Source organism: Pseudorca crassidens, chromosome 7 (genome assembly GCF_039906515.1).
Source record: "Pseudorca crassidens isolate mPseCra1 chromosome 7, mPseCra1.hap1, whole genome shotgun sequence".
NCBI lineage: Eukaryota > Metazoa > Chordata > Mammalia > Artiodactyla > Delphinidae > Pseudorca > Pseudorca crassidens.
This window is the reverse complement of record NC_090302.1, coordinates 67,567,284-67,591,359: the sequence shown is the minus strand read 5'-3', so window position 1 is coordinate 67,591,359 and position 24,076 is coordinate 67,567,284. Positions and strand designations below refer to the sequence as shown.

Sequence of the window (24,076 nt, the reverse complement as noted above, 5' to 3'; positions counted from 1 at the left end):
CTAACCTAGCTGATGCCAGTGAATTTTTTGCTCATCTCAGAAATATTCTTCATTACAATGCCATGTTGATCAAAGCAATTTGCCAAGTGTGGTCTGTTTTTACATGACTGCTAAGAGGCAGAGGCACTGGTCATGCTGACATGGGAATGGTCCATGTTATGGACAGTTCTACTTCTCACTGTAAGTTAATAAATTGGCATTTTAACTTGAAATATTAACCTCACAGGCCAAGTCATTGCAAGTCCACCTCCAAGAGAAGGATTTGTTCTTGGTATGACTGCTGAAAAATATCAGGTTTCTGAGTTTAAAAAGATGAGAGCTAGGCTCCAATTGATGGTAAATTTACAAGGTAATTAATGCTATGACCTGGACGCCTTTGGTAGCATGCCATGTAGACATCAGTGTTGGCTGAATGTGATATGTTTTTCAATTTTGAAATTCCTAGTGCATATGTGACATACTGTAGTGGTTAAGAGTACCCAGTTTGACAGCAGAACCTTCTTTCTGGAATCCTGATTCCTTAGTTTCTATACCTCAGTTTTGTCATCTTTAAAATAGGATAATATTGCTTATCCCCTGGGATTATTATGAGGAGTAACTGAGTTAATATTTGTGAAGCACTTCAAACAGTGCCTCACACATAGTAAGCATTATATAGACATTTAACAAATAAATTAATTATATAATAGATGTAAAAATATAATAGATATTAAAAGAGGGTGATGGATACGTGGAGAAGAAATCATAGGCAAAGGCATAGAGGAAAGAAAAGATATGGTGTGTTTGTACATTTTCAAGCAGTTTGGTTGTGTAGTTTTGGGTGTATGTGGGGAACTGAAAGAGATTAAAAAAAGCCTTCTAACTGTGAACTTTGCAATAGGCAGAGGGGAACCACTGAAGGTTTTAAAACAAAGGAGATCCAATGATGACTTCTTGCCTTAAAAAAGTGAACTCTGGCATTAATCATGAAGATCTTAAAATGCTATGTTTTTCACCCTCCTTTTATTTTCTTTTCCTAACCTTATCTCCCTGAAAGGAATAATGGAAACACATCTGAATTAGGAGTTTGACAATCTGAGTCACAGACTTTGCTCTTCCCCTTGCGTAAGCCTCTTGTCCTCTCAGGGTTTTTGCTTCCTCATCTGTCAACTGGATATCACTGTATAAGGAAACAGCAGTGCCTGAAGTTGTGATCACCAACTGAGATAACTCACAAAAGTTCTATCCAAACGTCAATGGGGTTATTAGAGATAATGCTTACTAAAAAAATTAAAAAGCAGAAAAACATCTAGTTCAATAATTTAAATGAGCCTTTTCCCAGATATTTTAAACTATGAATACCTACTACGTATGTTCTAAAAGCATCCTTGAGATGGACCTAGAGATTATCATACTAAGTGAAGTAAGTCAAATAAATACAAATAGTATATAATAGCACTTATATATGGAATCTAAAAAAATAATATAATTAAACTTATTTACAAAACAGAAACAGACTCACAAATATAGAAAACAAACTTATGGTTACCAAAGGGGAAATGCAGGGGAGGACCAATTAGGAGTTTGGGATTAACATGTACACACTACTATATATAAAATAGATAAACAACAAGGATTTACTGTATAGCACAGGGAACTATATTCAGTAGCTTGTAATAACCTACAATGGAAAAAAATCTGTAAAAGAAAACATATATATAGATAGATACAGATATATAGATATATAGATACAGATATCTGAATCACTTTGATGTATGCCTGAAACTAACATAATATTATAAATCAACTATAGTTCAATAATTTAAAAAAAGCATCCTTGGGTAACAGGAAAAGTAAGCATATAATGTAAAAGATTGAATTAAATGCTTCTCATTTAGCAAAAACAAAACAAAAACAAACGGCGGTGGGGGAAGAGAGGGGTTCCCATACTAGGAGGGGCCCACCCACAGAGTGGGGATTAGCAGGGACAGGGAGAGACCTTCGGGGGGATCAGGGGATCAGAGGGGAATGCGGATAGCATTTCCCCCACCCACTCGGGCCTGGCAAGCCTACTGAGGTCCCAGACCTGAACCACCATCCTCCAGGGCCCCCTCTGGCCATGCTGAGCCTAAGCCATGCCCCCCACCCCACCCCCAGGGCCTTTTCTGGCTGCACAGTTCCTGATCCCCAGCCCTGCCCTCCCTTGCCTACCCCCCCGACCCCCACCAAGGCCTTTTCGGGGTTTTTTTTTTTGGCCGTTGTGGTTCTGTTTTGCCTTCTTTCTGTTGTTTCACTTATATTTTTATTTTTTGTAATACATTTTTTATTTTTCTAATTTTATTGTATTTTTATTCTTTGTTATTGTTCTCCTCCTTTTTGTTTGTTGCCTTTCTTTTTTTTTGCCATGCTGCACAGCTTGCGGAATCTTGGTTTCCAGGCCAGGGGTCGGGCCTGAGCTTCTGTGGTGGGAGCACGGAGACCAAACCACTGGATTAACAGAGAACCTCAGGCCCCAGGGAATACTGATCAGTGTGAGGTCTCCCAGTGGTCCTCATCAGGGCACCAAGACCCCGCTCTACCCAGCTGCCTGCAAACTCCAGTGCTGGACGCCTCAGGCAAAACAAGCAGCAAGACAGGCACACAGCCCCACCCATCCAAAAAATGAGACAACAAAAGAATATGTTACAGACGAAGGAGTAAAGATCAAATAAAAGACCAAATAAATGAAGAGGAAATAGGCAACCTACCTGAAAAAGAATTCAGAGTAATGATAGTAAAGATGATCCAAAATCTTGGAAGTAGAATGGAGGCACAGATTGAGAAAATACAAGAAATGATTAACAAGGACCTAGAAGAACTAAAGAACAAACAAACAGTGAGGAACAGCACAATAACTGAAATGAAAAATACACTAGAAGGAATCAATAGCAGAATAACTGAGGCAGAAGAACAAATAAGTGAGCTGGAAGACAGAATGCTGGAAATAACTGCTGAGGAGCAGAATAAAGAGAAAAGAGTGAAAAGAAATGATGACAGTCTCAGAGACTTCTGGGACAATATTAAACGCACCAATATTTGAATAATAGGGGCCCCAGAAGAAGAATAGAAAGAGAAGGGGTCTGAGAAAATATTTGAAGAGATTATAGTTGAAAACTTCCCTAACATGAAAAGGGAAATAGCCACACAAGTCCATGAACTGCAGAGTCCCAGGCAGGATAAACTCAAGGAGAAACATGCCAAGACACATATTAATCAAACTAAAAAAAATTAAATTCAAAGCAAAATATTAAAAGAATCAAGGTAAAAGCAACAAATAACATACAAGGGGATCCCCATAAGGTTATCAGCTGATTTTTCAGGAGAAACTCTGCAGGCCAGAAGGGAGTGGCAGGACATATTTAAAGTGATGAAAGGAAAAAACCTACAATGAAGATTACTCTACCCAGCAAGGATCTCATTCAGATTCAATGGAGAAATCAAAAGCTTTACAGACAAGCAAAAGCTAAGAGAACTCGGTACCACCAAACCAACTTTACAACAAATGCTAAAGGAACTTCTCTAGGCAGGAAACACAAGAGAAGAAAAAGAACCGCAAACCCAAAACAATTAACAAAATGGTAATAGGAACATACATATTGATAATTACCTTTAATGTACATGCATTAAATGCTCCAACCAAAACACACAGACTGGCTAAATGGATACATAAACAAGACCCATCTATATGCTGTCTATAGGAGACCCACTTCAGACCTAGGGACACATACAGACTAAAAGTGAAGGGATGGAAAAGGATATTCCATGAAAATGAAAATCAAAAGAAAGCTGGAGTAGCAATACTGATATCAGATAAGATAGATTTTAAAATAAAGATTGTTACAAGAGACAAAAAAGACACTACATAATGATCAAAGTATCAATCCAAGAAGAAGGTAGAACAATAATAAATATTTATACACCGAATACAGGAGCATCTCAATACATAAGGCAAAAGCTAACAGCCATAAAAGGGGAAATCTACAGTAACACAATGAAAGTGGGAGACTTTAACACCCCCACTTAAACCAATGGACAGAGCATCCAGGCAGAAAATAAATAAGGAAACACAGGCTTTAAATGACACATAAGACCAGATAGATTTAATTGATATTTACAGGACTTTCCACCTGAAAGTGGCAGTTCTTCTCACATGCACATGGAACACTCTCCAGGATAGATCACATCTTGGGGCACAAATCAAGCCTCAGAAAACTTAAGAAAATTGTATCAAGCATGTTTTCTGACCACAACACTATGAGATTAGAAATCAATTACAGGAAAAAGAAAACTGTAAAAAACACAAACACATGGAGGCTAAACAATACGCTACTAAATAACCAAGAAACAACTGAAGACATCAAAGAGGAAATAAAAAAATACATAGAAACAAATGACAATGAAAACACAACAACACAAAACCCAGAAAACCTTAGAAAAAGAAGTTCTAAGAGGGAAGTGTGTAGCAATTCAATCTCACCTCAAGAAACAAGAAAAATCTCAAAAAAAATAAAATAAAATCTAACCTTACACTTAAAGGAACTAGAGAAAGAAGACGACGAACAACAAAATAACCCAAGGGAAAGAAATCATAAAGATCAGAGTAGAAATAAATGAAATAGAAACAAGGAAAACAATAGAAAAGATAATAAAACTAAAAGCTGGTTCTTTGAGAAGATAAACAAAATTGATAAACCTTTAGCCAGACTCATCAAGAAAAAAAGGGAGAGGACTCAAATCAATAAAATGAGAAACGAAAAAGGAGAAATTACAACTGACACCGCAGAAATACAAAGGATCACAAGAGACTACTACAAGCAACTATATGCAAATAAAACGGACAACCTGGAGGAAATGGACAATTCTTGGAAAGGTACAACTTTCCAAGACTGAGCCAGGAAGAATTAGAAAATATAAACAGACCAATCGCAAGTAATGAAATTGAAAGTGTTATCAAAAATCATCCATGAAATAAAAGTCCAGGACCAGACGGCTTCACAAGTGAATTCTAACAAACATTTAGAGAAGAGCTAACACCTATCCTTCTCAAACTCTTCCAAAAGAATTGCAGAGGGAGGAAAACTGCCAAACTCGCTCTACAAGGCCACCATCACCCTGATACCAAAACCAGACAAAGATATCACAAAAAAGAAAATTACAGACCAATATCACTGATGAACATAGACATAAAAGTCCTCAACAAAATTCTAGGAAAGAGAATCCAACAACACATTAAAAGGATCATACACCATGACCAAGTGGGATTTATCCCAGGGATGCAAGGATTCTTCAATATATGCAAATCAATCAATGTGATATACCATATTAACAAACTGAAGAATAAAAACCATATGATCATCTCAATAGATGCAGAAAAAGCTTTCGACAAAATTCAACGCCCATTTATGATACAAACCCTCCAGAAAGTGGGCATAGGGGGAACTTACCTTAACATAATGAAGGCCATATATGAGAAAGCCACAGCAAACATCATTCACAATGGTGAAACACTGAAAGCATTTCCTCTAAGCTCAGGAACAAGACAAGGATGTCCACTCTCACCACTATTATCCAACAGTTTTGGAAGACCTAACCATGGCAATCAGAGAAGAAAAAGAAATAAAAGGAATCCAAATTGGAAAAGAAGGAGTAAAACTGTCACTGTTTGCAGATGACATGATACTATACATAGAAAATCCTAAAGATGCCACCAGAAAACTACTAGAGTTCATCAATGAATTTGGTAAAGTTGCAGGGTGCAAAATAAATGCACAGAAATCTCATGCATTCCTATATACTAACAATGAAATGTCAGAAAGAGAAATTAAGGAAACAATCCCATTTACCATCACAACAAAAAGAATAAAATACCTAGGAATAAACCTACCTAAGGAGGCAAAAGACCTGTATGCAGAAAACTATAAAACACTGATGAAAGAAGTCAAAGATGACACAAACAGATGGAGAGATATACCATGTTCTTGGATTGGAAGAATCAATATTGTGAAAATGACAATACTCCCCAAAGCAATCTACAGATTCAGTGCCAACCCTATCAAACTACCAATGGCATTTTCCACAGAACTAGAACCAAACATTTTACAATTTGTATGGAAACACAAAAGACCCTGAGTAGCCAAAGCCATCTTGAGAAAGAAAAACGGAGCTGGAGGAATCAGGCTCTCCGACTTCAGACTATATTACAAAGCTACAGTAATCAAGACAGTATGGTATTGGCACAAAAAAAGAAATATAGATAAATGGAAGAGGACAGAAAGCCCACAGATAAACCCAAGCACCTATGGTTACCTAATCTATGACAAGGGAGCCAAGACTATACAATGGAGAAAAGAGAGTCTCTTCAATAAGTGCTGCTGGGAAAACTGGACAGCTACATGTAAAAGAATGAAATTAGAACACTCCCTAATACCATACAAAAAATAAACTCAAAATGGATTAAAGGCCTGACACTATAAAGGCCTGACACTATAAAACTCTTAGAGGAAAACATATGAAGAAACACTCTTTGTCATAAATCACAGCAAGATCTTTTTTGACCCACCTCTTAGAGTAATGAAAATAAAAACAAAAATACACAAATGGGACCTAATGAAACTTAAGAGATTTTGTACAGCAAAGGAAAGCATAAAGAAGACGAAAAGACAACCCTCAGAATTGGAAAAAATATTTGGACTAATTTCCAAATTATATAAACAGCTAATGCAGCTCAGTATAAAAAAACCCAAACAATCCAATCAAAAAATGGGTGGAAGATCTAAATAGACATTTCTCCAAAGAAGACATAGAGATGGCCAAGAGGCACATGAGAAGATGCTCAACATCACTAATTATTAGAGAACTGCAAATCAAAACTACAATGAGGTATCACCTCACACTGGTCAGAATGGCCATCATCAAAACATCTACAAACAATAAATGGTGGAGAGAGTGTGGAGAAAAGGGAACCTTCTTGCACTTTTGTTGGGAATGTAAATTGATACAGCCACTATGGAGGACAATATGGAGGTTCCTTAAAAACCTAAAAATATAACTACAGTATGACTCAGCAATTCCATTACTGGGCATATACCCTGAGAAAACCGTAATTCCCAAAGACACATGCATCTCATCGTTCACTGCAGCACTATTTACAATAGCCAGGCCATGGAAACAACCTAAATGCCCATCGACAGAGGAATGGACAAAGAAGATGCGGTACATATATAGAATGGAATATTAGCCATAAAGAAGAAAGAAATTGGGTCATTTGTAGAGATGTGGATGGACCTAGAGTGTGTCATACAGAGTGAAGTGTGTCAGAATGAGAAGAACAAATATCATATAATAATGCATATATGTGGAAGCTAAAAAAGTGGTACAGATGAACCTATTTTCAGGGCAGGAATAGAGACACAGACATAGAGAACAGACGTGTGGACACAGCAGTGGAAGGGGAGGGTGGGATGAATTGGGAGATTAGGACTGACATAAATACACTACCATGTGTAAAACAGATAGCTAGTGGGAACCTGCTATATAGCACAGGGAGCTCAGCTCGGTGCTCTGTGATGACCTAGATGGGTGGGATGGGGGAGGGGATGGGAGGGAGGTCCAAGAGGGAGGGGATATATGTATACATATAGCTGATTCACTTCGTTGTACAACAGAAACTAACACAATATTGTAAAGCAGCTACACTCACCACCACCACCCCCCACAAAAAAAAGCTGAGCTGGGGGAGTACCGTCATCCCGTCATCTCGCTCATTCGAGATAAGCCTTAAGAAGACTCTCTGATTCCCAGGAAATGTGACTCTTCGTTCCTGCCGTCTACAATTTGATGTCTTCCAAAAAAATTCTATCCCACACACCAGTCTCCCAATCCCAGAGAATCCAAGTTTATAAGGGCAATCATAAGGCAGACAGGTACACCCTTTCAATTTTCTGTTCCCACATTGATTTGCTGTCCTTCAAATACTGGCACTTTTCAAAACTACAAAATCACCCTCATTTTAGATAAATGTATCATATTCTATATAAAGAAATGTTACTTTCAATCTCAGTTGGACTTTAGCCACTTTTTGATCAGTGGTTCCTGCAGAAATAAAACTATTAAGACAAACAAACAAACACAAAACATAGCAAAGAAAAAACCACTTGCCACCATTTCCAAAGTACATCCTGTAATTGTCTAACACCTAATATTGATTTGCAAATAATTTAATTCTGCTCCTGAGTTAAGTCTTCCCTTCACTGTATTGTATTACTTTTTGAGTGAGAGCTTATTTAATTTGAGTGAAATATGATAGTAAAGTGGTAATGTTTGAGTTTGGAAAAGTCCTTGTTATTAAAAGACACTATCAAATTGTGGACAATAATATTAATACTAACGTCTACTATATATTGAATGTCTGCTACAGGTATCTGGTCCAGTATTAGGTATTCTGTACACATTATCTCTAAGTTTCCAACAACTGGAAGGCTTTATTATTCCCACTTAATAGGTAAGAAAACTGAGGCTGAGAAAGACTAGGAGGCTGAAAGCCATATACCTACTCAGGAAAGAGAGAACCAGGGATTGGAACTCAGGTGTGTCTAACTCTAAAGCATATACAACAACGATAATAATACAAAAGGAGCAAGATGTATTCAAGACGTGGAAAATCCTAACACTAGATTAAACCTTGGAGGCTGAGCCTGGGGGTTAACTGCACCTTATTTTCCACATCAGTACATAACCTGCTTCTCAATTCTGCTAAAGCCAGTAAGTAAATGACATCTAGATATACCCTGTACATTGGGAACAACTCCAAGAGAACCACACTCATCAGTAAAATGTAATGTGAAAGAACTTCAGGGCAGGAAAGTTTGTATTTTTTGAAAGTTCAAGTTTGTTAACGCGGAATGTAAATTTTACTTAAATAACAAAGTGACTATTCCACCGCAAGGATTTTAACTCTTGTCAAGCATGAATTTCTTCATTGAAGGCATTTATCTAGGCATAAAAGCCTCATCTGAGAATTATGCAGTAAAAAATATTTTCTTCTGTTTTTAAAAAAAATTCTTAAAAAAACAGTTAACATAAAACAGCTGAAAGATTTTCTTCACATTTTAACAAAATAAAATTCACCGCTGGAAATGAAAACAAACATTAGAAATTTCAGTCCAAAATGGTTTCTGAGGAAAACTGTAGGCCACCAATAACAAAGGATTTAAGTAAGTGCATCTGCTCAATGAAAACTATGAAACAGCTACAGGACTATATTTAGTGAGTTAAATATTGTACCAATTAATAAATCAGAAACTGGTTCAAGTATAAAAAGAACAAAATATAAATAAAAATATATGTTAAACCAAATTTGTACAGAAATTTCCTTATTTATATCAGCTCTTTACTCCTAACCAGTCATTTATTAATTTTGGCTTAGTTCCTTGTCTCAAAAAAGGAAATCACCTAAACATCAAGCTCTCATTTGTGAATTATTTTAATTCACTTATAATGAGGTTAGTATAGGCTTGAAGCATACTTTATTGGTCTCTAATTAACACATAACAAACCATCCAAACTCTTCCAATACTTAACATCCTGATGTTATCTTAGTTTCTATTACCATAATTTAACAACCTTAGAAGAGACGAATTGCCATGGAAAATTAAAAGCTCTCTTTCCAGGCTTTAGCCATTTGTTGGCTTTTTTCCTCCCTGCTTACATAAATCTTTAAAAGAGGAAGGTATATTCGACTCATCTCTCATTAAGAATAAAAGAAGGATCTGGTAAATACATCAATTTAAATTAAAAATTCTTCACATCTCCTCTCTAAGCAAACAGATCCTTCTGGTGACGCAACCAGACTCATCCTTGGTGTTAGTGAACCGTTACAAGAAAATCTGATAAATGTGTATATTAAATGCCAGAGTTCTTAAGGACAATTGCACTTGTGTTAGGCTCATGAAGCTTTGCCTTTGATTTTCAAAAACCAAAGGGTGCTGTTAAGTAGGAACAGGTTACTGTATTTCTCTGAGTACCTCCTGCCTTTCAAATACAGACTCATGGGCAAAGAATTTTGAAGTAAGACAGTCCATCTGCTTATCTCTCTCTTTTTTTGGTCATCCAAAAGGACACTCTGAGCTTTTTACAAGAGAACAGACATAAAACCATGTCAGCAATTTACGCCAGAAGGACTCTGGGTCCTTTAGACCATGGGTCCGAAAATGATCATGAATTGGACAAGACCAGCAGACTGAGAGCCTCAGCTGGGACTTCACGGAGTATTGGAACACTGTTTTCCTCCTTCACTTCAAGCGAGACTTTCAGTACTCACGGGAGCCATAGTGCAGGAGGGTGTCCCTAAGGAGCCGGTTAAAATATTTTGCCATTTCTAGGGCTTTTTACAAAGACCTCAAGAGGAATAACAAATTCTGAGAACACCCAAGAGAAAGAAGTGCAAATGCACTGCTGGGCTGCTTTTCACGTTCCATGACATATTATCGTAACAGTTTCTTTCGGGAAAGAAAACTTGATACCAATGAACTTGGTCATTAAAAAGGAAGCTATGTGAACCTGCGGACATGGTGTGTAAAGCTATCCTCAGATGCTCACTACCCTAATCTGGGGGTCAAACTGGATGCTGAAAACCTAGGGGCTAGAACTGGAGTCCGTTCTGGAGCACCACAGATGGTTAGTAGTGGTCTTGCTTTGCACAGGGAGAAAAGGAGTTAGAAGATATGCCATCCCTGTGCGTCTCCTAAGTCCCGAGTTCTCATTTTCCCCTTAACTCTCTCTGTCTCACTCTTGTGCTTAAAAAAGTCATTCTTTAATGCTCTACATTTTATTCCATGTTTAAAATAATTATTTAATTCTAATTTAGAATGTCTTTCATGAGAATCAAAATGAGCCTTTTTCATGTGGAAACTCTGTGTGGCACTTGGTCCCAACAGGATGAATCGATTCAGCACTGTCCCTTCTTCAAAAAGTAACTACGTAAAAACAGAGAGTAGAATGGTGATTACCAGGGCCTCGGAGGCATGGGAATTGGGGAGATGTCCTTTAAGGGTATGAACTTGCAACTAGTAGATAAATAAGTCTTGGAGATTTAATGCACAGCCTAGTGATTACAGACAACAAGACTATATTGTAAACTTGAAAGTTGCTGAGAGACTAGATCTCAATTGTTCCCACTACAAAAAAAGAAAGAATAATTATGTGACATGATAATAGCATTAGCTAATGCTAAAGTGATAATCATATTGTAATATATACATGGATCAAATCAACTCACATGCCTTACACTTACACAATGTTATATGGTCAATTATATCTCAATAAAAAAGTATCTACACATGACTATGCTTATATTGTATATTCATTATATATCTCTGAATAATTGGAGACGTCCTAGTATGCATCCCTACTTATTTATTAACATTAATAGATTTGAAGTATTTTTAACAAACATTTAATGAATGTATATTGACTCTGAACATGAATCCCATTCTACCCACACCCATCCCCCTGAATAGTCACGTGCTCCCAGACAACCACCTATGTCAAATAAGAAATTTACTTACAAGAGTCTACATAACAAATAATGTTTAATCTGGTATCACTTGCCTATGAAAAACTGATCTTAAATGTTAAAGGTGTCTTGGACCTTCTTCCTGGTAAACTTCAGTTTTTTTCCATTTAAGGTTAAAGCTCCTTCATTAGACAAAGCCGCCAAAATTCTAGGAGTAACGTATCCCCAACACACATACGACCTCCAGTGGAAAACTGCCTTTGAAACAAGGAGACAGACATCTTTGGTGCTATGGGACTTACAAAGGCAAGCATAAAAAATATCTCCCTTCTTAAGCATTTAGTTGAAAGGTCCCTGAAGGTCATATAGGGTGCCTATTTGTTTTGCACTGCCTCTTCTGCATGTGATATATCACGTGGCTCAAACAGATTAGCGCTAAGGGAGAGTTTTGTGTTTTTTTTTTCTGGCTAGATAGATAAGCAAGCCAAACTATTATGACAACTTGATAAATGCAGCTTTTGAAAATGCTTTCTGTTGTAATAATACAGCAAACAACAAGAAGGCACGCGGCCAGGCGTCATCCATCAGTAGGTGAGCTGGCGGGGAACAGACCAGAGCCTGGTGTCACACCAGTTCTTCCTGATCTGCTAGGGGCTCTAATGTGGCCTAAGGACCCAAAAGAAGAGTTGGCCTGAAAGCTGAATTTAAGAAGCAATTTTGAAAAGAAGAAGGGGTAACGGAATTCCACACTGAAAAACGATGCCATAAATTGTTTCTTTGGCATAGGTAACGTATTTTTGTAACATGAGTTTTACAATTCAACACTTCTGCTCTATACTGATCTCTCATTATAAAAAACATTCTGAATGCTGTGCCCGCTTGGAGACTCTCATCTGTGTACACAGAGAGTTACTAAAACTGAATGTGTAGACCAAATCCAGTCTAAATGGAAACCACACAGGTTTAGGAAAAACATTCTAAGATGACATCTTCTCTGTTGTTTGATCTTCTCTTGACCATAGGGAACTGTACTTTTACAGATTCCTGAGCAGCAGCTTAGAGGCTGCAGAGCTGTTCAATTAAAATATAGATACACATGAGGATACTACAGACTGAAGTTTGGAGTTTGGCCTGTGAGTTTCAAATTGGTTTATTTGCTATTATGAGTGTCTGGTATGTTCTAAATTACAACTAGAAAAACCAGTGCCAATTTCTTTTCCCAAACAAGTATGATTTTACATATCTCTGCCTGTTCTTCAAAGACAGACATGCTACAACAAAGCATTGAGTTCTCGCAAATATCGGCTAGGGTTATGACAATGAGGAGGGTGCTCGTGTAATCAAAAGAGAAGAAAGCAAGAATGACGACACTGGAAACCACAGTGATCATGCCCAGCTTCTAATAAAACCAGAAACTGCCCCGAGCAGACTGCTCAGATAATCTAATGAGACAACATACAACACGCAATCTCGAAGTGAAGATGAGCCCCTGGGCAGGACGTTCTGGTTCACAAATTCTGGTGGAATGCTTTCTGATTTACAGTCACTTCACACATTTATTGAGCATCCAATCGGAACCAGTACTAAGCCAAGGCACTGTGAAAGGTACAAAAATGAGGACTCCTCTGACCCTTCTCAAAGTTATCATTTAGTTGTAAAAAAATCCACAAGTCCAAGGAGAACACATATCGGTATAATGTAGCATCAACAGCTAATGGGCGTGGTCTGGATACTAAACATGGAGGTATTAGACAAAGGGACCGACCGATGAGAGACAGAAGTAACTTACAAAGGTGATATCTTAGGAGGGGTGTCCTGTACGGGCCATACAAGTCCCAAGAGGGTGACGGGAGAAAGGAGAATTCAAAACACAACCTTCCCTCCCGGCTCCTGCTTCCTAAAGTACGGCAGTAGGTTACTGGCCCCCATAGTCCATTCGGTCAATTCACCCAGCACTGACTGAGTACCTGCTATGCAAAACAGGAAGACATAAAGAAAAGCAAGATAAAACCTGTGCCCATCGTGCTGACAGTCTAGTGGGGGACAGGGTCTTATAAATAACTATAACACAAGCCAGGCTAGGTAAAAGTGATTAAAAGTGGTGCAAACATAGTGCCTTAGAAATATAGCGAAGTGAGACTTGGGGCCACTGCTGGAGGTTACTTTAAATAACACTGAGGGTTTGTGGGCATGGGCAGTGCGAGGCGTTGTAGGAAGAGGGCTCATCAGGAGGAAAGGCACAGAGTCAGCAGCATGGCCATCAGTTGAAAGGATCAGGACACAGGCCTGCAGCCACCCAGGATACTTTTCACTTTTAGAAAATGTATTTTTGGTTACTTGCTTTTCTCCTTTGCAGTCCCTCCGTGTGATCTCTGAGCTCCAGTGCCCAGTGAAGCATGGTTTACTGTTAGCATTCCACAAGCATTTATTGAGAAGTGCAAGGAAGGAAGGAAGGAAGGAAGGAAGGAAGGAGTAGAACAGAAGGAAATGCTATAAGGATAATTTCAGGTTGCAAAGAATTTTTGGCCTCATATTTGCTCCAATTTTTCAACCTGAAACCCAATTAAAATCTTTCTACAATAAACCAAAGAGGAAAAGTTTAAAACGAAACTAAATAGCTACCAAAGGAAAGAAACTTTGGCTCTTTTCTACAGACATGTTTATTTTCACATATTTACTCAAAGTTGTATTTGTCACTGCAATGCATTTGTTCCCTCTGAAAGAGGGCGAGGGGTGGGGGCCCTGGGGATTGCTGCCTTTGGCTAGAGATCCACCAGCAGGAAGGACATGTACTTTATAACACATACACACATGCCATAAGATTTGCAAATGATCTTACATTTGCTCGGTAGCCAAAAGAGGCAAAGAATGAGAATAAAAACAAATGTGTTTTAGCAACATCAAGTCCAACTTTTCCATCTTCCCCATGAGGAAAATGTGTATTATGAAACTCTAGGACTCTCACAATCTCACCCCATACAGCCCTGGAACTGGGAATTTATGAATTATTTTGGCTAGAGACAAAAGTTCTTCAATCTGCCCGTATCACCCAGATGTCCACTGCAAAATGAGGGCCTGGAGAATCATAACATTTTTCTTTAAAACCATTCATATTCAGAGCAGTTTTAGACTCCTCTTCCTCCCTAACAGCAAAATGGGGCACACATTTGATTTGGAGTTGAAGGGCGCCTTAGACATTCTTTCAATATAAACATTTATTGAACACCTATTCTGTTCCAGGCACTGTCCACTTGACATCGTAGATGAGCCCCACCTAAATCCCAGAGAAACTGAGAACCTAATCCTACGTCACACAGCTAGAAAAGAGTGGGGTCAGTCTTCAAAATTAGTAGTTTGATTAAAAAAAAAAAAAAGGGATAATCCACAAAATACGATAAAGTTTCTATCAGAGGCAATGAAACACACGGTTTTTCTTAAGAGTCAGGTTCCCAAATAGGTGACTGTTTCCCGTAGGAAAGGATCTCTATCTTGACTAATGAGTCCTACCCCAAAGCCAAGGTGGAGCTTGGCCCTGAAGCTATTTGAGCTTGGCATGTGTAGTAACGGGCTTCAGCTGATGATCACACATAAATAGGATGTTACTTAGCGTTCTGTACTTATTTTTTTCTGTCTCTAGGTAAAGTATCCATTCCCCAATGTATGTAATTCTGGTATCTTTTTTTTTTTCCTCTTAATATCTTGTGTTCTTTTATTTCAATCTCTCTCGCTCTCACAAACACACACGCACGCACACACGCAGGCGCACACCCTTTCGTCCCTTTATCCCGCACCCCCCATCCCCAGTGGTTGAAACTAAGGAAAACAGAGTTAGATAAACTCCTCTCTTCTATTGTACTGATACAAACTGGGATCAAACAGATGAAAGAGAATTCAAGGAAGTCTTTCTTTTTTTAGGGGGACAGGGAAAATGATAGATGCTGAATTGAAGGTGGAAAGTTAAACTCTATGGTTAAGAAATTCAATGAAATTGAGGGGAAGCTGATCTCAGAGAATTTGCATAAACCATCCCAGTCACTAGGAACTAACTTAGTTAGTCACTAACAACCTGGAGGTTTAAAGGGTCATATCTATAAGCTTAATAATGGAATGGAAGAAAATTTCAGAAATCATGAAGTCTATTCACCACTTAGGGCAAGGTTGATCTTGAGTAATACTAGACAAGTGGAGAACTACACAGAAAGGTTATTGCTGTAGCTCACAGGAGTACAGAGGAAATCACTACTTTTATTGTCCTGACATGCTGGTGTCCATGACTTTTCCTCCCACACTGCAGATTAAGTCATTCTATAAAAACCTGAAGGAGGAAGTTAAACATAAAGAAATCTCTTTATCAGAAAATATCTTCTTTTCTTCATAACCCCAACCTCTAAATTCTCAGAAAGCTGGAGACAAACGTCATCATTTCACTATCATGCCCTCCAATAGAGCAGCAATTCTAACACTGGATACACATTAAAGTCACTTGGAGAGCCTTTACAAAATTACTGATGGCAGGGCTCCAACCCCAGAGATCCCAATTTAATTGGTCTTCAGTGGAGTCCAGATATTTGTATTTTTTATAAAGCTTTCCAGGTGACTCTAAAGTACAGCCGGGGTTAAGAACCAGCACTACAGATGTATTACCTATTTACAGAACTGGGGGAAATTCTCTTAGTTCTTAAAATATCTTGCAACTATAATCAGTAGAAACTCAACATAATCAGTAGAAACTTAATAATATGATAAATTCCCAACAGCAAATTCTTGTCCCTTGGGCTTTATATCCTTAGTTACACCTAGAAATTTGCCTAATACATAGTAGATGTTCAATAAATATTTATTAAATGAAAGCATGAAAACTGAGATTCAGTCTTAAAGATCATATGTTTCTGAGAATTTATTCATTTTTTCTAGGTTATCCTATTTTTTGGCATATAATGGTTCATAATAGTCTCTATCACCCTTTTAATTTCTGAAGCCTCCATTGTAATATCTCCTCTTTCATTTCTGATTTTTTTTATTTGCAGCTTCTCCCTTTTTTTTCCCCTCAGTCTGGCTAAGGTTTTGTCAATTTCATCTTTTCAAAAAACAAACTCTCAGTTTAGTTGATCTTTTCGATTGTTTTTCTATTCTCTATTTGATTTATTTTTGCCCTAGTTGTTATTATTTCTTTCCTCTGCTAACTGTGGGCTTAGTTTGTTCTCCTTTTTCTAGTTCAGGCCAATAACAAACAAAAAATATTGAAGTGGTAATCTAAAACTTCTTGACAAAGAAAAGCCCAGGACCAGATGGCTTCACAGGTGAATTCTATCAAATATTTTAAAAATAATTAATGCCAATCTTTCTTAAACTCTTCCAAAAAAACAGAAGAGGGAATACTTTCAAACTCAGAACGTGAACAAGAAAAACAAAGCTGGAGGCATCACATTTCCTGATTTCAAACTATATTACAAAGTTATAGTAATCAATATACTATGTTACTGGGACAGAAACAGGCATATAGACCAATGGAACAGAATAAAGAGCCTGGAAATATACCTGTGCTTATACAGTCAACTAATATTTGACAAGGTGCCAAGAACACACAATGGTGAAAAGATAGTCTCTTCAATAAACGGTATTAGGAAAACTGGATAGCCACATGCAGAAGAATTAAACTGTACCCTTATCTCGCACCAAGTACCAAAAATTAACTCAAAATAGATGAAAGACTTAAATATAAGTCTTTAAACTGTAAAACTACTAGAAGAAAACATAGGAGAAAAGCGCCTTGACACTGGTCTTAGCAACAATTCTTTGGTCATGACAGCAAAAGCACAGGCAACTAAGACAAAATTTGACAAGTGAAGTTGCATCAAGCTAAAAAGCTTCTGTACAGCAAAGGAAACAATCAACAGTGAAAAGCCAACCTACCTAGTAGAAGAAAATATTTGCAAACCATATGTCTGACAAGGGGTTAATATCCAAAATATAGTTTTTAAAAACTCATATAACTCAAGAGTAAAAAAAAAAATCCCAAATAACCCAATTTTAAAAATGGCCAGCGGACCTGGATAGACATTTCTCAAAAAAACACATACAAGGGGCCAAAAGATACATGAAAAGATCTTCACCATCACTACCATCAGGGAAATGCAAATCAAAACCACAAGGAGATATCCCTCACATCTGTTAGAATGGTTATCATCAAAAAGATAAGTGGAAGAGGATGTAGAGAAAAGGGAGCCTTATGCACTGGTGATGGAAACGTAAATTGGTAAAGGCATTATGAAAAGCAGTATGGGGATTCCTCAAAAAATTAAAACTAACTAGTATATGACCCAGCAATTTCACTGCTGGGTATATACCCAAAGGAAATGAAATCTAGGTCTCGAATAGGTATATACCTGTGTTCACTGTAGCATCATTCATAACATAGCCAAGATATGAAAACAACTTAAAGGTCCCTTGATGAATGAATGGATAAGGAAAATGTGGTATGTACATACAATGGGGTATTATTTAGTCTTAACAAAATGGGAATCCTGCCCTTTGTGACAACATAGATGAACCTGAAGGACATCATGCTGAGTGAAATAAGCCAGACACAGAGAGACAAATACTGAATTACCTTGCTTACATGTGGGATCTAAAATAGTAAAACTCATAGAAGCAGAGAGCAGAACAGTGGTTGCCAGGTGCAGAGGAAAGGGCGGAAATGAGGAGATGTTGGTCAAAGGGGACAATGTTTCAGTTATGCAAGATGAATGAGTTCTGAAGACCTAAAGTACAGCATGGTAATGACAGTTAACAATGCTGTATTGCATACTTGAAATTTGCTAAGAACATAGATCTTAAATCTTCTCAACACACACACACACACACACACACTAACTATGGAGATGGGACGGATATGTTACTTAGCTTGATTGTGGTGATCTTTTCACAATGTATACGTTTATCAAAACATCAAGTTGTACACCTTGAATATATATTATTTTTACATGTCAAAGATACCTCAATAAAGTAGTTTAAAAAAAAGAAAACTGAGTAGAAATAAAAAACTTCAGAAAAGCTACTGAACAAACCAAAGAAGGAATTTTTAAATAAACAGAAAAAGACAGCCAAGAGTTATAGATTCCCAATATGGCTAGTAAAGGTTATGGACACTAAACACATTTCCACCATCTTTTATTTCAACAAACAGGTTTATGGGACAAACCAGGCCATAAATTGGTCCCAAACATTCAGTCATTGGCCTTAGTGTATTTTCCTCCTGAAAGAACATCAGATCTTGGAACAAAACATCCTCTAAGATATATGACCTGGAATATTAGAAGTCCTGGTAATACATTTAGAATAGGCTTTGACCCAAAAAGTTAAATGAGGGCAACTGCAAACTCTTAAACATATATCCAAAAATGTGAAATCTCCTCTAACACAATGAAAAGATCACCTCATATAAATGACATGACTAGTCGGACTCATTCTGAACTTGTTTATCTTTCTATTAAACAAAACTCAAACATTTCCAAGGAAAACAAGGCTGATAACACACAACATTTGATGAAGAATAACAGATAAATCTTGCTTTGGGGCTCACTTGTGCTGGAAGTCCTAAAACCTCTTAAGTCTTGTGAACCTTAATTGGATGTTATGACAGCGATGAGGTGACTTTAAAAGAAAAAACATCTGTTTAAGAAGCCAAATCTTAACATTAAAATTTTCCTTTTGGTATTTATTATTATACACCAAATCTTAAAATATTTCTTTCAGTATTTATTGTTATGCAGTGTATAAATTATTTGCTAATTAAAGCTTATATTCATGTAAGTATCAATATTATTATGGGAGAAAAATTGTATTTGCAATTAAAAAAAATCAGAGGAGTTAGCTTATTTTCCCTTAGCACAATTATTATGAAATGACAAGTTTGAATAATCTCCTCCATTCCTGTGAGATAACCTTCCTTGGGATATTTATTTTAATTTTTTTGCACTTATATTGATAACATTCTGGCAGCCACATCCCTTTGGAATAATATCACAATCTTAACTTTTTTAGGCACCTCTATAGTGTGATGATTTTTATCTCTTGTTCATCTAATAATTTTGTTCAACTCAAAAAATTTTTATTCAACTCAAGAATTCAATTCAAAATTTGTTAACTTTTTACAATGTTTTCATCCTTTATAGGTTTGCCTCTTTTTTTTTGTTATTTGGATATCTATGAAGTCAACAAGTATTTCATTTAATCAGTTGGGATTTAACAAAATATTCGTACTGTTAATGTATTAAATACCTATTGTATTAATTTATTAATCCATAGTATTAATTAGTCTGGAGATTAATCTGGCATTTCAGAAAGTGAAAAAAGGTCATAAAAGACCTTTAAATCTTCTTCAGCCACCAATGCAAAGGCTGACACTACACTTAAGAGTATCAGCTGACTCACTGCTATCTTTTTTTTTCCTAAAAGATATCTGCACCACCATGTTCAGTGCAGCATTATTATTTTTTTAAACATCTTTATTGGAGTATCATTGCTGTACAATGTTGGGTTAATTTCTGCTGTATAACAAAGTGAATCAGCTATACATATACATATATCCCCATATCTCCTCCCTCTCGCGTCTCCCTCCCACCCTCCCTATCCCACCCCTCTAGGTGGTCACAAAGCACAGAGCTGATCTCCCTGTGCTACGTGGCTGCTTCCCACTAGCTATCTATTTTACATTTGATAGTATATATAAGTCCATGCCACTCTCTCACTTCGTCCCAGCTTATTCGTCCTCCTCCCTGTGTCCTCAAGTCCATTCTCTACGTCTGCATCTTTATTCCTGTCCTGCCCCTCGGTTCTTCAGAACCATTTTCTTTTATTTTAGATTCCATATATATGTGTTAGCATACAGTATTTGTTTTTCTCTTTTTGACTTACTTCACTCTGTATGACAGACTCTAGGTCCATCCACCTCACTACAAATAACTCAATTTCGTTTCTTTTTATGTCTGAGTAAATGAGCTGCAGTTTACACCTTTGACCTTGATCTTGGCACAGACCTGATATAGGGGTACATGTGATGTTAGACACATTATTCTTAAGTGCCTTACGCATCTGGAACTCCTTTCAGGCAAAAAGCTAAATGACCTGGCTGAAGACAAACCTAGAGCTCTCAGAGACACATCTTTAGTATCAAATTTTTTTAAAATATGCTTAAGTCATTTAGGTTGCAGAAGGATCATTTCCACTAAACAACACACCATATTAGGTCAACCAGACAAATGAATTTGCTAAAAGTATGATTTCAGAATATTTAGTGGGAGAGGTGGAAAACTGGAGAGAGAAGAAGCAGCTTCTCAAGGTAGTTGGTACATTGTTTAATTCATGTGTAATAAAACAAAGGACCATCATAAAGTACAAGTAAGTAGAGTCTGTTTTTTAATTAAAAAAAATAAAAGCAGACATTATATACCACTTGGTGATTAGCAACAATTGCATTATCAGAGTTACTCAATGAAACCTAATGGAATCTTACAGAAATTATCAAAAGTTGTAGAAAAAATTTTATACAGTGCCTTCCTTTATTGCTCAAATCAAATTTGCAGCAAAAGGCAATAATCAATGTTGCAATATCAGAAATCGGGAAAATCAAGCACTGCTTACTTCCTGTGAGCCTAGAAAAAAGACAGGGGAGAAGCCAAGGAAAGGATTCTGCTCAGTATCTCCCTGGGTCAGGGCTGTTTTCCCAGCACTAAGTACTGCCAGTTGAGAATGAAGGATTTTTATATTTAACGCTTGTTTATATTTTCACTGTGCTTTGCCTCCACTGATTTTTTTTTTTTCCCCAAAAGATCACTCAGAGAAGATGTTCTATACTCAGGGGATTAACCAAGCCTTCTCCAAGCTCCCAATCCATCAGGGAACATACTTAACTCCAGAAGTTGAGCCACTGTCATCTATTCCATAAAATCTGACTATTTTAGCTTCCATTACAGTTCTATCATATTGGGAATAGAATTATTATCTGATATCAGACCTAAATGTGGCCTGTGAGATCATATCACCAGGGCTAGAAAATAGGCCTGGCAGGTTAACTCGGCAGGTGGATGGGAGTTACTTGGGCTGAATTGGAATGCTGACCATTACATTACAACACACATTCTAGTTACCAGCTGGGCCTCTAAAGACATATACATTCATAACCTCTGACCTTTCCCAAGAGTTATAAGGTGACTAAATTGAATTTGGATGCCTAAATATGGAGTGGAGAGATGAGAGAAAACTTACTAAGTCCATTAACCATTAGAAATGAATTGCCACAGAAGACCATCCATGGTAGATTGCCAAAATGGTCCCAATTCTTTACCTGCCCTACATCGCATGGCTTTCCTTGTAACATTTTTGCTCTTGCACATTGACTTTGGACTTGGCTAGCTAACTTACTTTGGCCAATGTACATCTTTTAAAAAAATTATGACAGGACTATTTATCTGCTCCCGACATATATTTTGACACCATTCTTCAACAGGGCTTGTGTTGTGAAGTGACTTTATGCTGAACTGTACTGATTCCGGTTCTCTTGAGAAAAACAACACATAGGTTGATTCAGCTGTGCAGTCACTTCTTTTATTATTTCTTTATGTTCTTACCAGATCTGAAAATGCCATCTGTTTGAAGATTTTTTTCTTTTTCTTCAAATCCCTAAAGAATAGGTGGTCCACTTCTCTCCCCATTCTTTTTTTACTTCCTATCCACACCAGTATGAGTTTACTGAATGTGTTTTTTCAATATTTGAGAGTCAAATAGAGACATATATACATTCATAATTTTAGAATTTACATTCTACTTTTTCAGTTCATTATAAATAGATGACAGCCCTGACCCAAGTAGATGACACTGATACCTCCCATAGTATCTTAATAAAATCCTAACGACTGGAGCCTTAATTTACTAGGTGACAAAAATGGTAGTTTTGAATATCACAGGACATCAATATTTGATGATTTCCCAGACGACAGACTTTCACTTGTGGTTTTAATTCATTCCTGAGGTTGTTTCTCACTCAGTACAAGGTTTTCACATCACTGAGCCAATGTGAAAGTTCCCATACATTTCTTACCAGCTTTGTGAGACACATGTTTTGGTTCATCCCTACAGAATATTCAAGCATGCTTACTTGGGCAAACTACATAATAGGAACATTCCAAATTTGTACCTTTTGGCTTTACTGATGTGTGTTTATTATCAGTTATGGCCCAAAGTGCTATCACCATGTAGCATCATGTAGTACAGATTTAGGAAGTTTTTGATACTCATGATTAAGAGAACAGGTGAATCATTACGATGAAAGGTCTATTCTTTCTTATCGGTTCACAGATCTGGTTTGATATGAAGCTGGCCTCCAATGAAGACAGACAAACTCGCTAGTGGATTCAACCAACAGACTGATCTTCAGTGTAGACCCAAACACCACAATGGCTAAATACCAGAATTGATCTGGGATCTTTCAAGATATGCCCATTGGCCATTTTCCCCCTGGGTATGTTATTTCCACTGGGGCCTCTCTGGAACCAAAACGATATCTAGTTATCAATGGATTCAGTGAGGAAACATCTATTGAGCTCTTAATATCTCTCAGACCCTGTGCAGACCTGGGGGATACAGAAAAAAGTAAGACCTGGACCCTGATTTCAAGAAATTCTCACTCTTATTAGAATAAGTTGATATTTTCCTGAAACTGTATCTCACCACTTTCTGCTGTTCATGTAAAGTCTAGAAGAATCAGCAGATGAATAATCTTTCCTTCTTCTGTTTCATGTTTTATTTATAATATATAGTAATTTTGATCAAACCTCTTCCTTGCCACATACAACACTTTTCACTGTCGAATAAAATCTTTCATTAAAAAAATATTACCATAGTACTTTGTATTTTATAGTTTGGAGAAAAATCTAGTCATAGACCACACAGTTCAAGAAGCACTTTTGAATTATTATTATTATTCTAAGTAAAGACTTTCCATTCTAACACCTCCAGCCTTTTCCTTTCAGCTTAGGAGCTGTTAGCCACTCTCACTTCCCTTTTCATCATCTCTCCCAGTGTTCATGCCCCAATTTCCACTGCAGTTTCTATTCTTCCAAATCTCGTAATATGTAAAACTCATCATTCAGGAAACTGAATGACCTTGGGGAACTTCTGGTCATTATAACATCTAAAGAAACCAAATCAATATATCCTTCATTTGCAAACTACTTGGTAACACTGGAATCCAACATAATATGCTATTAATGTTAACGTTAATATTTTTGTTATTATTGTCACCATATGGAGCTATAGATGCTAGATCCATTTCTAATAATAAATAATAATAAATAATAAATAATCCATTTCTAATAATAAATTTTCCTTCCAGTTCTAACATGAAAACAGATAAGAAAATTTGCTTGGTGAATGAGGTAAATTCTATATTGCTTATCATATAAGAATATCTAAATACTTAGCTGGAGATGGTCATATTTAATTCTTTGCACCTTCCTTTCATTCCTTCATCCGGATTTTTGTGCAACA

General features: G+C 37.0%; 1 protein-coding gene across 3 annotated transcripts in view; it reads right to left on the bottom strand.

Moving 5' to 3' along the window:
• The window catches only part of ADAMTSL1 (ADAMTS like 1), a 470,685-nt gene that overhangs the window by 411,463 nt on the left and 35,146 nt on the right, over window positions 1-24,076 (bottom strand). The window lies entirely within an intron of this gene.